The sequence below is a fragment of the Bos indicus genome, chromosome 24 (assembly GCF_029378745.1).
Source record: "Bos indicus isolate NIAB-ARS_2022 breed Sahiwal x Tharparkar chromosome 24, NIAB-ARS_B.indTharparkar_mat_pri_1.0, whole genome shotgun sequence".
Lineage (NCBI taxonomy): Eukaryota > Metazoa > Chordata > Mammalia > Artiodactyla > Bovidae > Bos > Bos indicus.
The window spans coordinates 46,383,157-46,395,504 of NC_091783.1; positions in this window are offsets into that span (position 1 = coordinate 46,383,157).

A 12,348-nucleotide genomic window follows, 5' to 3' on the forward strand; every position below is an offset into this window, starting at 1 on the left:
TAGAGGAGAGGAAGAGCTTAGGAAGATGTTGGAAAGACACACACCCTGTGTATGCCAACGACAGAGAACAAGTAGGGATTCAGAAAGGGGATGATTGATGGAAGAGAGGACCCATGGACATCTGTGGTACCAAAAACCAGAGCAGAGGTGCCCTAACTTGAATCAGGTAAGGAAAACTTCATCTGAGGCTGGAAGGAGGCAGGGTGGCCATAGTTAAACACACAGTTGGGTAGGGGAGTGTAGACTGTCAAGGGTTAACCTGGTGGCTTTTTGTTTTTGGCATGTCTGGGAGACATGACCTTCTGCAGGGGAGAGGTGGTGGGGTAACAGGCTATGAATAACTGCTTGTTGATGGATTATAGGGGATCATATTTTGCACTGCGATTTTGTATTGCTCTGCTTTCCCAAATGAGTCTCCTTGGGCAGTTTGTCTATTTTCTTGCCTCAGATGTTCCAAAAGTGAGCAAAAGGCAACTGTGGAAACTCGGGGTCCCCCCACCCCAGGACGTCAGTTGAGCCTGTCCTCTGTGGAATGCCTGTGGGAATCCCAAGTTCCCTTCAAGATGTTTATGGACTTGGGTTTTGGGGATCACCTCTGTCTCTTGGTCCCTGTATCTGCATGTGCACTCTGCTCCATCATGGATTTAAGCTTGGACATGAAATCCTCTCATTCTACAAAATCACCTCACACCAAACATTTGGGCGTGTGGCCGGGTCTGGGTTCTTGCAGAGCCCACACCTGTGCCATTTTGTGGGCACCTTGCTCCTCCTCATCCCTTCCCAGATCCTCGTCTGCCTCCTGCTAATTGCCCTCATCTCCAGTTCCTTCTGCCACTAGTAACTCAGCCATCCTCAGCTCCCAAACAGGCTACCCCAAACCATCCGGGCGCATGGTAGACAAGAAAGCTTCCTTTAGACAGATTCATCCTCCAGCAGAAAGTGGTTATGGCTTAAAGCCGTGAAAATGTGTTTTCTCATGGGAGAAGTTCAAAATACAAAATACATAAATAATTTAATGAAATGTTCATCTGTCTTAATTCCTAAAGTGAGTACTGCTCTGGTTGTTAGTCCCACACCGAGTTCCCTGTGTTGGCCTGCTTCATCCAATCCTCTCATCTCCCCAGGAAGAACTGAAGCCCTTGGGGGCATGCTGGGTCCTTGCTTTCCCCACCAAATGTGTTTTCTGTAGGACTGCAGATTCAGTTAGGGTTTGGGGACCTCTAAGATTTAAGCCCAAAGCCACCACAGCAACTCGCTCTAAGCCAGGAAGGGCCACTCTACGACTGTCTGTCACCTTGTAAGGTGTCAGCTCCTTCGGGGACAGCACAGGGAGACATTGGGAGACGGAGCAAAGCTAGAGGAGGAAGAGGCCCACCTGGGAAATGGTCCCAGTCCCCTCGACTGCCTCCTTTGTCTCCAGGGGGCTGGCCTAGAAGTCAGCAGCCCCAGCTTCTGGAACTTGCTCCTCGTCAACCTTGTGACCTCTGTGTTCTCGTCTGTAGACTGAGGGTAATAAGGGAGGAAGAAAGACATGATGAAATAGGTTCTACGAACACCTGCCTCATAGTCACTACTTAATACACCCCAGATGCCCCGTTTCCTTCTGCTTTTGCCACAAGGAAAGGGAGCCTTACCATGTCTTGCCTGGTGCTCAGAATGATTAGCCAAGTGCCCGGTGACCCTCGACAGCTCCCTTCTGCAGAGCTGGCTCATCAGTCAGCGAGGGGGCCTGGAGCACCACGCCTCACCGGTGAGCCGGGTGGGTGTAAGATCCCAGCGTGCCCCCAAGCTTCAGCTCCTGGGGAGATGAGAGGACAGGATGAAGCAGTCTGACCACAGGGAAGACGGTGTGGGACAGACGACCAGAGCAGTACTTTAGAAATTAAGACAGATGAACATTTCATTACATTTCTTATTTATTTATTATGTTTTTGTAGTTTGAACTGCTCCCAAGAGAAAACGGGTGTTGCCCCCCACACCTGTCCTGAAAGTCAGGCCCGGCCCTGCCCACCTCACGGCCACGGAGGCTCCTGGTGCAACACTGGCGGCGCCCAGCAGGGGCCGACCTCGCTCTTCTCCACTGACGGCTGCTTAGTCACTTCAGTCGTGTCCGACTCCCTTTGACCCTATAGACGACAGTCCACCAGGCTCCCCCGTCCCTGGGATTCTCCAGGCAAGAGTACTGGAGTCGGTTGCCATTTCCTTCACCAATACATGAAAGTGAAAAGTGAAAGTGAAGTCGTTGACAGCAGCCTGGAAAAAGGGTTCTGCAGGGTTTTCGGACCATGAGCCAAAGTAGGACGTGCGTTTTATCTCACCACCCAGTATGGATTTATGCACATGTGTATTTTACTAAACAATACTTACTCTACTACTTTTTGTGTGCATTCTGATCTAGTCTTCTCAGTGCTGTCCCTTATGAGGTCATTTTAAAGCATACTGCTCCCTCCTACCAATAGATGGAGACCTACGCTCTGAAATTCGCTGGGAATCTCAGTGAGGGAGTCCGGGAGGTTAGGTCTTCGTTGCCTAGGGAAGGACAGTCAGGCTGCACCCGTCACCCCAGCTCTGCCTTTTTCTCCTGCTGTGACCTGAACGACTTACTCCACCCACTCTGTGCTCAGTAAAGACAGCACCAGTCATAACAACAGCTCCTTTCCCACTCAGAAACAAGGATGGATGGCTGCAGAGTGCCAGTCGGAGCCTGCCTGGCATCTCATGGGCTTATTGATCCAACACATGTTGACACCTGTTATTGCACATAACTGAGCAGGAAGCTCCTGGCCAGGCTGAGGTAGCCAAGAAAAGAAGCACACAGATGTGATGGGTGCCTGGGTGGTGATTAGCACGGGACACTCTGGGGTGTGAATTCTCAGGCCTTAACCCAGGTACACGGGGTCAGAAACCAGGGGTGGGCCCGGCTATCTGTGTAACAAGTCCACCTGGGGATGCTGGTGCATATTCTGATTTAAGAATGACTGCCGGTAGTTACCAGACTTCGCTGCATCTCGGGGAATCCAGCAGCAATCTGATCACGGTGTCTGAGAGTCAGGCATCAGTAGTTTTTAAAAAAAGATCCCCAGGTGATGCCAATGTGGAGCAAAGCAGGGCAATCACTGCCCCCACCCACTCCTGGGGTGAGGCATCTGAGAGGGCTTTCATGGGTGGCGGGGAGCGGCATGTAGGCAGAAGCCTTAAATGCAGCAGAGGCTTGTGAGTGAACCCAAGTTCACCACAAGTTTGAGGGGTGCCCATAGAAGTTTCCAAGGGACTATAATCTAGTGTTGAAGAAGCTGGGCTCTGGAGATAAGCCGTCTGGGTGTGAATAACGCTGCACCTGTCCTTACTGGCTAGTGGGACCGCAGGGTCATCTCACCAGTAACAAAGGAGGAGATTTCTTATATGTGCTGAAGGCTCACAGCAACCCCATATCTTGGGAGCTTCATGTGACAAGAGATGACCCTGGAGAGATGGGGGAACAAAGCCTCAGAAGGCTTCATCACCGCGTCTGGACCCGAGGGCCCTGGGAAGCCACTGGGGAGTGTCAGTGCTGGGGGCCCGTGAGGCGGTGTGTATGGAGAATGTGCTAGAGAACAACTCGGCTGGAGCGGAGAGGTCAGGGAGGGGCTGGTCACCCCGAGACAGGTCAGATGTGACTGAGGCCCTCCTGCCGAAGGGGTGGAGATGGTGAAACAGGTGGGACTTGAGGGTGAGGAAACAGCCTGTTTCCGGGCTCAATGCACCGGGTGGTCTGCACAGTGCTGGGGAACCCTCTGCACCCAGCCCCACCACTAGGTTTTCCCTTGGTTTTGTAGACGGAGGCCTGGAGGTAGGCATGGTCAGGCTGGGCCTTTTGGCAGTGGCCCCGGCCTCCTCACCCCCACCACTTGCACACACTTCTTGATGACGGCCTGAGCATTCAGGAGTCATTCCTTGGCTGAAGGCTTGAAGGCCTGTCCAGGCGGGTTGACTCGTCACTGAATGTGTCCCACCTCCAGGCCTTGGCCCGTCCTCCCCCTCTCCTCCTGTCTATCAGAATCCTGCCTGCAGGCCACTCTCCCCCAAGACACTCTCCCCAGCTTATGGCCTGGAAGTCTCCTAAGTGCAGTGACTGCCCTGCAAAGGACAGTGTCCTGGACGTGCCATGTGGTTCTGTGGTCGGCCTGCACCTGTGGCCCCCGAAACGAACGTGTGGAGGCTGAGAAGGGTCTCCACGCCTCTGCGCCCCTCCCAGCAAGCCTGGCCCAGTGTTCTGCTCAAGAGATGTGCGGGTAAGGCCCCCTGACTAGGTTGGGAGGAAAATACAGAATTCAATTACCAGCCAGAAAGACCTTGTTGAGAATTAGATGATCAGAATTATCAGTTGAGGCCTCGGCCCCTAGGGGCTCAGTGGGAGAGAACAGAAGGCGGAAAACGTGGCAGTGTCAATCCTCCCAGGGGCTCAGCGGGCTGAGAACATCCCTCTGGTTTCTGCACGGGGGTCCCTTCTTCATCCTGCAGTGAGAGGTGGAGACAGCCGAGCCCTGGGCATCCCTGCCCCAACCCCTCCACGGCGGCTTCTCCCAGCGCCTGGCCATTTAGGGGATGGATCCAGCTGGCCCCCAGCGAGAGACAGAACCAGGGACAGCATTCAAGAAAGATCACTTAGCGGCCAAGGAGCGTACCTAAGGCCATTTTGGTGGGGTGGGTGCTGTCCAGGAGGTGCCAGAAATATTAAGGTGAAAGTCCCAGAAACAATAGGAGAATTGTACAAAGTGAAAGGTGAAATTGTGTAACACAGATACTCATACCTGGGGGATTGGACGTAAGAGCTCAGACTTTGGACCAAGACAAACCTGAGTTTATTCACTAGTTAAGGGACATTGAGCAACACTGGAACCTAAACGTCTCAGAATCTCAAGTTTTCTCATCTGCTAAATGGGGATGATGATAGCATCCATTATGCAAGTGATTAAAAGTTTAATTATGTATGTTCAAAAGTATGATACAGTGATTAATTGATACATATGATAAAGGTATATAAAGCCCTTCAGCCAAGAGTCTGGCGCAGAACAAGCTCTAATAGGTGGTAGCTGTTACTGTTGCTGCTGTTCCTTCTGGTTATGAGTCATTACAGGAGTTCAGGGAAGGGTAAATCCTCGGAATGATCCCAAATGGCCTGAGGAGACAAGACTGTAGGATGGGTTAGAGAAGAGAAGGACTACCCAGCCCAAGGGAGCAAAATGTCCTGATTTTCAAAAAGAGAATAATATGCTTCCTGGGATGTAAGCTTAATGTCACTCCACAGCATTCTAGAATTATTAGACAGATGGTCCGGGAGCACTTTACAGAGAACCATACTCATGCCAGAATTAATTCATTAAATCATGTCAAACCCAAATCCCCATTACCAAAGGATTTTGTTTTTCAATCACTCAACATATTTATTGTTAGCATGTTAGGAAAAGCAAAGAGTATCTTGGCAAGCACTGAGCAAAGCTTCCTGTGCTGTCCATGTGGACATGAGAGAGACGTGAGCAGGGTGATGGGGAGGTGAGTTCTGTCACAGTGTGAACAGTTTTGCCCCCAGAGCGGGATGAGGGGACGAATGTCAACCTGGAGCGTGGTCCCAGTGGCAGCCAGTGGGCTCTGGTCCAGCCACTGAAGAGCCAGAGGAAGCACGTGGTGGGAGGGATGCACAGCAGAGGACGTCATCGTAGCATTAAGGATTCAGCTCATTAGGAGCAAGAAGGAATCGCAGAACAGCAGAAAAGTAACAGTGTATGCTACTGTATGTTTTTTCTAATGGGAAAATGCAAGCTCATGGAAGAAAATCTAGAAATAATAGATCATGAAGATGTACGCAAAAGGTACCTGTAATTCTCCCTGAACGAGTGATTTAATAGCCTATGAAGGATAATGGTGCAAAAGGGAATTCAGGGGCTACCGGAGAGGATGAGAGATCAGGATTGTTGAACCTAGAAAAGGTTCATGCTGTATCCGCCTTTGGAGAGTGGACATGCTGACGGGAAGGACATGTAGGCTCTCCTGTGCTATTCCAGAGAGCAGAACCGGAACACGGAGGCTCCCAGAGGCCACTCAGCTCACAGAGAACCAAAGCACCTTCCAAAAAGTAGCTCCCCCCACCAGTGGGACTGGCTGCCTTGGGAGGGGGAGGTTCCATTCATTGGGAGTGTTTAAACAGAAGCTGGTTCCTGGCCACTTTTTCTCTCAATGTTGACAAAGACCCCTTGCACTGCTCCACTTCCTTTAACCTCGAAGGTTTGTGTGTCTAGAGGTGAAACCATGGAGGCAGAAGAAAACGTGTTCAGTTATCACAGAGAAGGAGAACATGTTGCAAAATGGTGTGCTCTGAACTCTGATGAAAGCAGAAAGTATTCACTGAAAAGAGATGGTAAGAAAATGAATGTTCATGCTTGTACATGCTTTTCACTCTGGGCTGTTTTGATTTCCCCGTTTCTACAGTTGACCTATTTAAAATACAGTCAATATAATGTTAATATAAAGTAAATGTACCTCTTACATGTGTGAGGCTACTTCCTTTACTGAAACAATAAACTAGGAAGGGGGTCAGAGGGAACATAGTCTAGATAAATATTTAGGGTGGGGTTGATTGTAGAAGGCCTCGAAAGTCAAGTAGATTGTTTAGGTTTTATGGTCACTACGATGGCAATGACAAGGTCAGCAAATGACCTTATTTGCTGGGCCAAACTCAGGACTGATAATTGGACAGATAGCAGCCCATGTGTGGGGATGAGAAGACAGAATATAGTAACTGAAACTGCAAAACTCACAGAGAAGCAGTGTCAGAGTAGGAAGCCCTATGGCGTTCTTAAAGGCTGATACTTGTTTGCTTATGCATTCATCCAGTTGAATATCACTTATTAAACTCTATCTGTATACCAGACACCGTGCTATGTGCCTGATGCAATCAGGTCCTTTGAGAGCTGAGTGCAGGACACACTAGAACGTAAGATGGAGATGAAATGGCCAATTAGAAGGTCCCTGCAAATCCAGGTTAGAGGTTCTGAGTGTCAGAAGCAGGAAGTCCTCCTGGTGATACTTAGTCTTGGCTTGTCTTGAAGCTGCACGAAGGGTCCCTTTCAGCACTTTGAACAGGGCAGAGTGCACAGCAGGCAGATGGCCATGTGGTGCGAAGAAGGGCTTGCAGCCACTCCATGAATAGCCATCCCTCTGTATCCATGGGGATGCTCAAGCCTCTCATATAAAATGGTGTAGTCACTGCATGTAGCTTGCTAGCATCTTCCCATGTACTTTATTTTTATATATTTATTAATTTGGCTGTACCGGGTCTTGGCAGCAGCACGCAGGATCTTGAGGCATGTAGGATCTTTAATTGCAGCTTATGAACTCTTAGACACAGCAAGTAAACTCTTTGTGGGCATGAAGGATATAGTTCCCTGGCCAGGGATCAAACCCAGGCATTGCATCGGGAGAGCAGAAGTCTTAGCTACTGGACCACCAGCAAGGTCCCCTCCCATATACTTCAGATCAGTGGTCCCAACCTTTTCGGGACCAGAAACCAGTTTTGTGGAAGATGGTTTTTTCATGGATGGGGGTGAGGGGGTTGGGGGGATGGTTTGGGGATGATTCAAGTGCATGACTTTTATTGTGTACTTTGAAAGTGAAAGTCGCTCAGTTGTGTCCGACTCTTTGCGACCCCATGGACTATACAAGTCCATAGAATTCTCCAGGCTAGAATACTGGAGTGGGTAGCTTTTCCCTCCTTCTCTAGGGGATCTTCCCCACCCAGGGATCGAACCCAGGTCTCTGGCATTGCAGGCAGATTCTTTACCGGCTGAGCCACAAGGGAAGCCTTTGTGCACTTTATTTCTATTATTATTACATTGTGATATATAATGAGATAATTTTATAACTCACCATAATGCAGAATGAGTGGGGAGCAGCTGTAAATACAGATGAAGCTTGCTTGCCTGCCAGATCGTTTCCTGCTGTGTGGCCCAGTTCGTAACAGGTCAAGGACCCTACCAGGGGTTGGGGATCCCTGCTTTAAATCATCTCTAGATCACTTATATCTAATGCAATTTAAATACTATGTAAGCAGTTATGAATCCATCATGGGCGGTTGGTTGGATTTGAAGATGAAGAACCCCACGTATGGAGGCCTGACTGTAGTTCACTGGTGTAGAAATGGCTTCTGGGCACATTCCTGCCATTCACTGTGAAAGGAGCAGGGCCAGAGACTGTATCACAATGTGTGTGTGTCCCCTGAGGCTGGGCTGTGAACAGTGGGTACAGCAGGAGAAATAAATTTTGAAGTGATGAAGCCAGAAGCTAGTCTGGGAAACATTCTTCTGATCATCAAATGCATAAAATCAGAAACTTTAATTCTTATCAATCCCAGTTCAAAATGGAAGTGCAGTCCTAGGATTGATAAGGCTTCTCTCCTTGACTAGACTCTAGTCAGGCTCCTTTGAATTCTCTTAACTGGGCCCTGCCTTTTGGGCTTCTGTGTTTGTCTCTCCATCGCCCAGTATTAGCAAGACTCCTGCTACGTCAGTCAGTTTAGCCAGATTCCCCTAATCCCTTACTTGATCACTCTCTCCTCTAGTACCCCCTGGTGATGCCTGATCACCCAATCCTGCCTTTAGCAGGTAACCCCTCCCCCTGATGCTTCCTCTTCGTAATTTTCCATCCACTGACCACCACCCTGCTCCTGCTCCTTGGCTGTAAATCCCCATTTTTATTGCTGTATTTAGGGTTGAGCATGCTGTCTCTCCCTTGTACAAAACTCCATTGTAGTAGCCAACCCCTCCCCCTCCTTACCATCTTAAACAAGTGTCATGAATGATTTTTTAAAACCTGATACCCATCATACTTTTTCTCAAAATGGGAAGCACATGAAATATAATTTATCACATTTTTGGTGTGTTTAAGTTTTTGGATGATCTGAACATAAAAACTTGAAATGCCCTGAATTCCTGTTGTTTGCATCCAAAGGAACTGATAGACATTTCCCCCAATTTAGCAATAATCATAACCATTTACACTGCAATACAGTAATAATGTGTGAACGTCAACATTTTCTAAACTATCCATAGTCAAAGAACAAATTTAGATAAACCACATTAGAGGAAAGACAAGGTTATCTTTCTATTTTCTCTGTGGAAAACAGAACAGTTTCAGAATCGTCTCAAGAAAAGGTAATCAAAGAGTATAAAGCTCCGAAAAAGATAGAAGAAAAGTACAACAGAGGTGGATTGGGCTGTAAATGAATTTAAAATGTTGTTATTTTTCTGTATTTTGTGAAATTTGTAGTATCTTTTAGCTTTTTCTTTTCTTTTTTTGATGTAGGCCATTTTTAAAGTTTTTATTGAATTTGTTATAATATTCTGTTTTTTTATGTTTTTGTTCTTTTGACCTCAAGGCATGTGGGAATCTTAGTTTCTTGACCAAGGATCGAACCCTCATCCCCTACATTGGAAGGAAGAAATCTTAACCACTGAATCACCAGTGGTCCCGCTTAGCTTTTTTTAATATTTGTAATTTAGCATGCTATTTTCCTCATTCTAGATCAATTTTAAAGTTTGTACTCCTTTTAATTTTGTATTTGTCACTTTGTATTCTTTTTGTTACAGAGTTCTACCTCCAATCAAACAGACAAAACAAATACACTGTGTAAGCTACAAGTCCCTCTGTCCCTGCCCCACAGATGGGGGACTTGGTGACTCTCCGTGGGCCTCTGTGTCTTTCCCACCAGTGAGGGTCAGTGCCCTGAGCTTTCACCAGACCCTCTTTCAGGCAGAATTAGAGAGATGAGCCAGATAATCCTGCCATCATGCCTCACGCCTGCACAGGGAGAGCACATGTCAGCCAGTACTTCATTTGATCCTTCCTGCAAGCCATTAGGAAAAAAAACTTCACTTTTTAATTATGGAAATGTTCAAATTTATGCACAATTAGGTGGAATAACCCCAGCTCCGTGCTGCGGGCTGGGCTCAGTGAGGTGAGGGGAGTGCTGGGCTGGGCGGTGGGGGGCCAGAAGTTAAATCTCTGTAGGCAGGGTCTTCTCTCACCCCCGACCAAGCTTCCTGGCCCGGGGCACGGGTATTAATGTGCTCACGTCCACACCCCTGTGCCTGCCTTGGAAATGCGCAAAAACTCCGAACTACTGGGAAGGTGCAGGAAGCCAGCAGCAGGCTTAGGGCTCCTTCAGAACATGAGATGGGACCAAGGCTGCTTCTCTCAGGGACCTGAGGGGCCAGGTCCCCAGGCAGCAGGCCTCTGGGGGCAGGGTCCGGGAAGCATCAAAATCACTGCGGGGGCTTCTTCCACTTATGGGCTGTGCGCCTCACCCCGGCCTGTTCTGATACAGGCTGGAGAAGCGAGAGGATGGGGCACTCAGGGAAAATTAGCTGGTAAATCTGATACCCACTCACTTTGAGGCTGAGAACTGTGGCCTGAGGGGCTCACGGGAGTCACCAGGAGCCCTGGGGGAGCCCAGACCTGCTCACCGCTGAACGGAGCCATCCGCTCCAGAGGAGCACGGAGCGGAGCAGATCAGACCGCCTACGGTGAACCCCTGACCCACCTCCTCTCTAGCCATTTGACCCGGTCCAGGTGCTTGACCTTAGGATCCCCCTGCTTACCTAAAAAAAATGCAAATAATCGAAGCATCTTACCTTAAATGTGATGATGCACATGAAGCCCTTAGCACATAAAGAATTAGAGACATACTGCTAAAAAATGTTAGCCACTGCTAACATAAATTTCTTTCACTGACATCAGCCACAGGTGAAGAGGAAGGTGTATGTGGCAGCCTCTTCTCCCTCCTGCACACCAAGGAGGCAAGCTGCCAACGGCCAGAGGCTCACCCTGAAACCCAGTCCAGCTGGAGTCTCCTTTCAGCTCTACTGGGACCACTCTCTTTTGTCTGAGGCCGGGGAGATGGGTTTGGGGGAGGGTCTCTGGGGTCATCCATTTCCATCCTTCCTATGGGCAGCTGGGGGCTGTCCCAGGAGAGGGAAGAGCCCACAGACCGTCTTCCCTTTACAGCCGGAACAGATGGGAAGCCTGGAACCAGAGAAGGGACCTGGGCCGGCCGGTGAGGAATGGCAAAGGGGGCGGTCTTTCTCGGGCATCCCATTCTGCCCCTTTCCCTCTTGCCTGGAAGCCGTGATCCCCGAGGGGCTCAGGTGTGCATGCCGCCAACATGCCTGCTCAGGAGGAAGGGGCTTTGACTCATTTTGTGAAGGCATTGAGGTCTAGACGCCTTTCTTCTAGACTGGCAATGCCTTGGAGTGATTTTCAAATGCCCGCCCTCAAGTGCTCAGACTAGGGAGGGACTGGGGGATTGGCACTCTGCCCGAAGCACCTCTTGGAGCCCCTAGGGCTGGGGAAGTGCGTTCTACATGGGAGAGTCTCCTCGGCCATGAGGCCCACTACCCCCACTCCCCTCCTGAAGCCGGTCAGGGCCGAGATGGCACTTGATCTCAACTCTGTCCTGCACTGCTGGTGGGCCCTTGGCAGGTGGGCACTGGGGACTGAGGCACAGCCCTCTTCGCTGCCCACCCTGCCAGGCAGCTTCTGGGGGACCCTCCTGGATGCTCGGATGTGGGCCCACTACCAGGCCCTCTCAGCCCCACACCCTGGCGTCAGAAGGCCAACACCTCTGGAATTAATCCGGGCTTAATTGGGTGAACTTGGACACATGGCAGCCACAGCGGCCATTTGGTAATGCGGCTAAGGAGCCGGGCCTTGCTGGTGATGAGACAGCTCTGATGTTCAAGGGCCTCGGGGCTGCGCCCTTTGGGATAACTCAGTGCTTGCCCACCCCCACTGCCCTGCGATGCCGCCCTGCACGCTGCAGTCTCGGAAGTAACAGATTTGATGTCCAGACAGCCAAATGGAGGAGCTTAAAACAGAGCCAAGAGGAAAAAGTCAGAGAGGGAGACCCCTGACACAGTCCATTTGTATTCATTACTATTATATGTGGCTCAAGCTAGAATGTTCATGCGTAGAGATTCAGAGAATCTGGGTTGGTATTTTTGTTTTTAATTAATTTATTTACTTTAATTGGAGGCTAATTACTTTCAATATTGTAGTGGTTTTTGCCATACATTGACATGAATCAGCCATGGGTGGACATGTGTCCCCCATCCCGAACCCCCCTCCCACATCCCTCCCCATCCCATCCCTCAGGGTCATCCCAGCGCACCAGCCCTGAGCACCCTGTCTCATGCATCGAACCTGGACTGGCGATCTGTTTCACTGGGTTGTTTATGACCGCAGCTCATCCTGACTTGTGTTCCCGGGGACCTTCCTCTCTGTGCTGGATACTGGATCCCTGCCTTTCCTAAGGGTGCT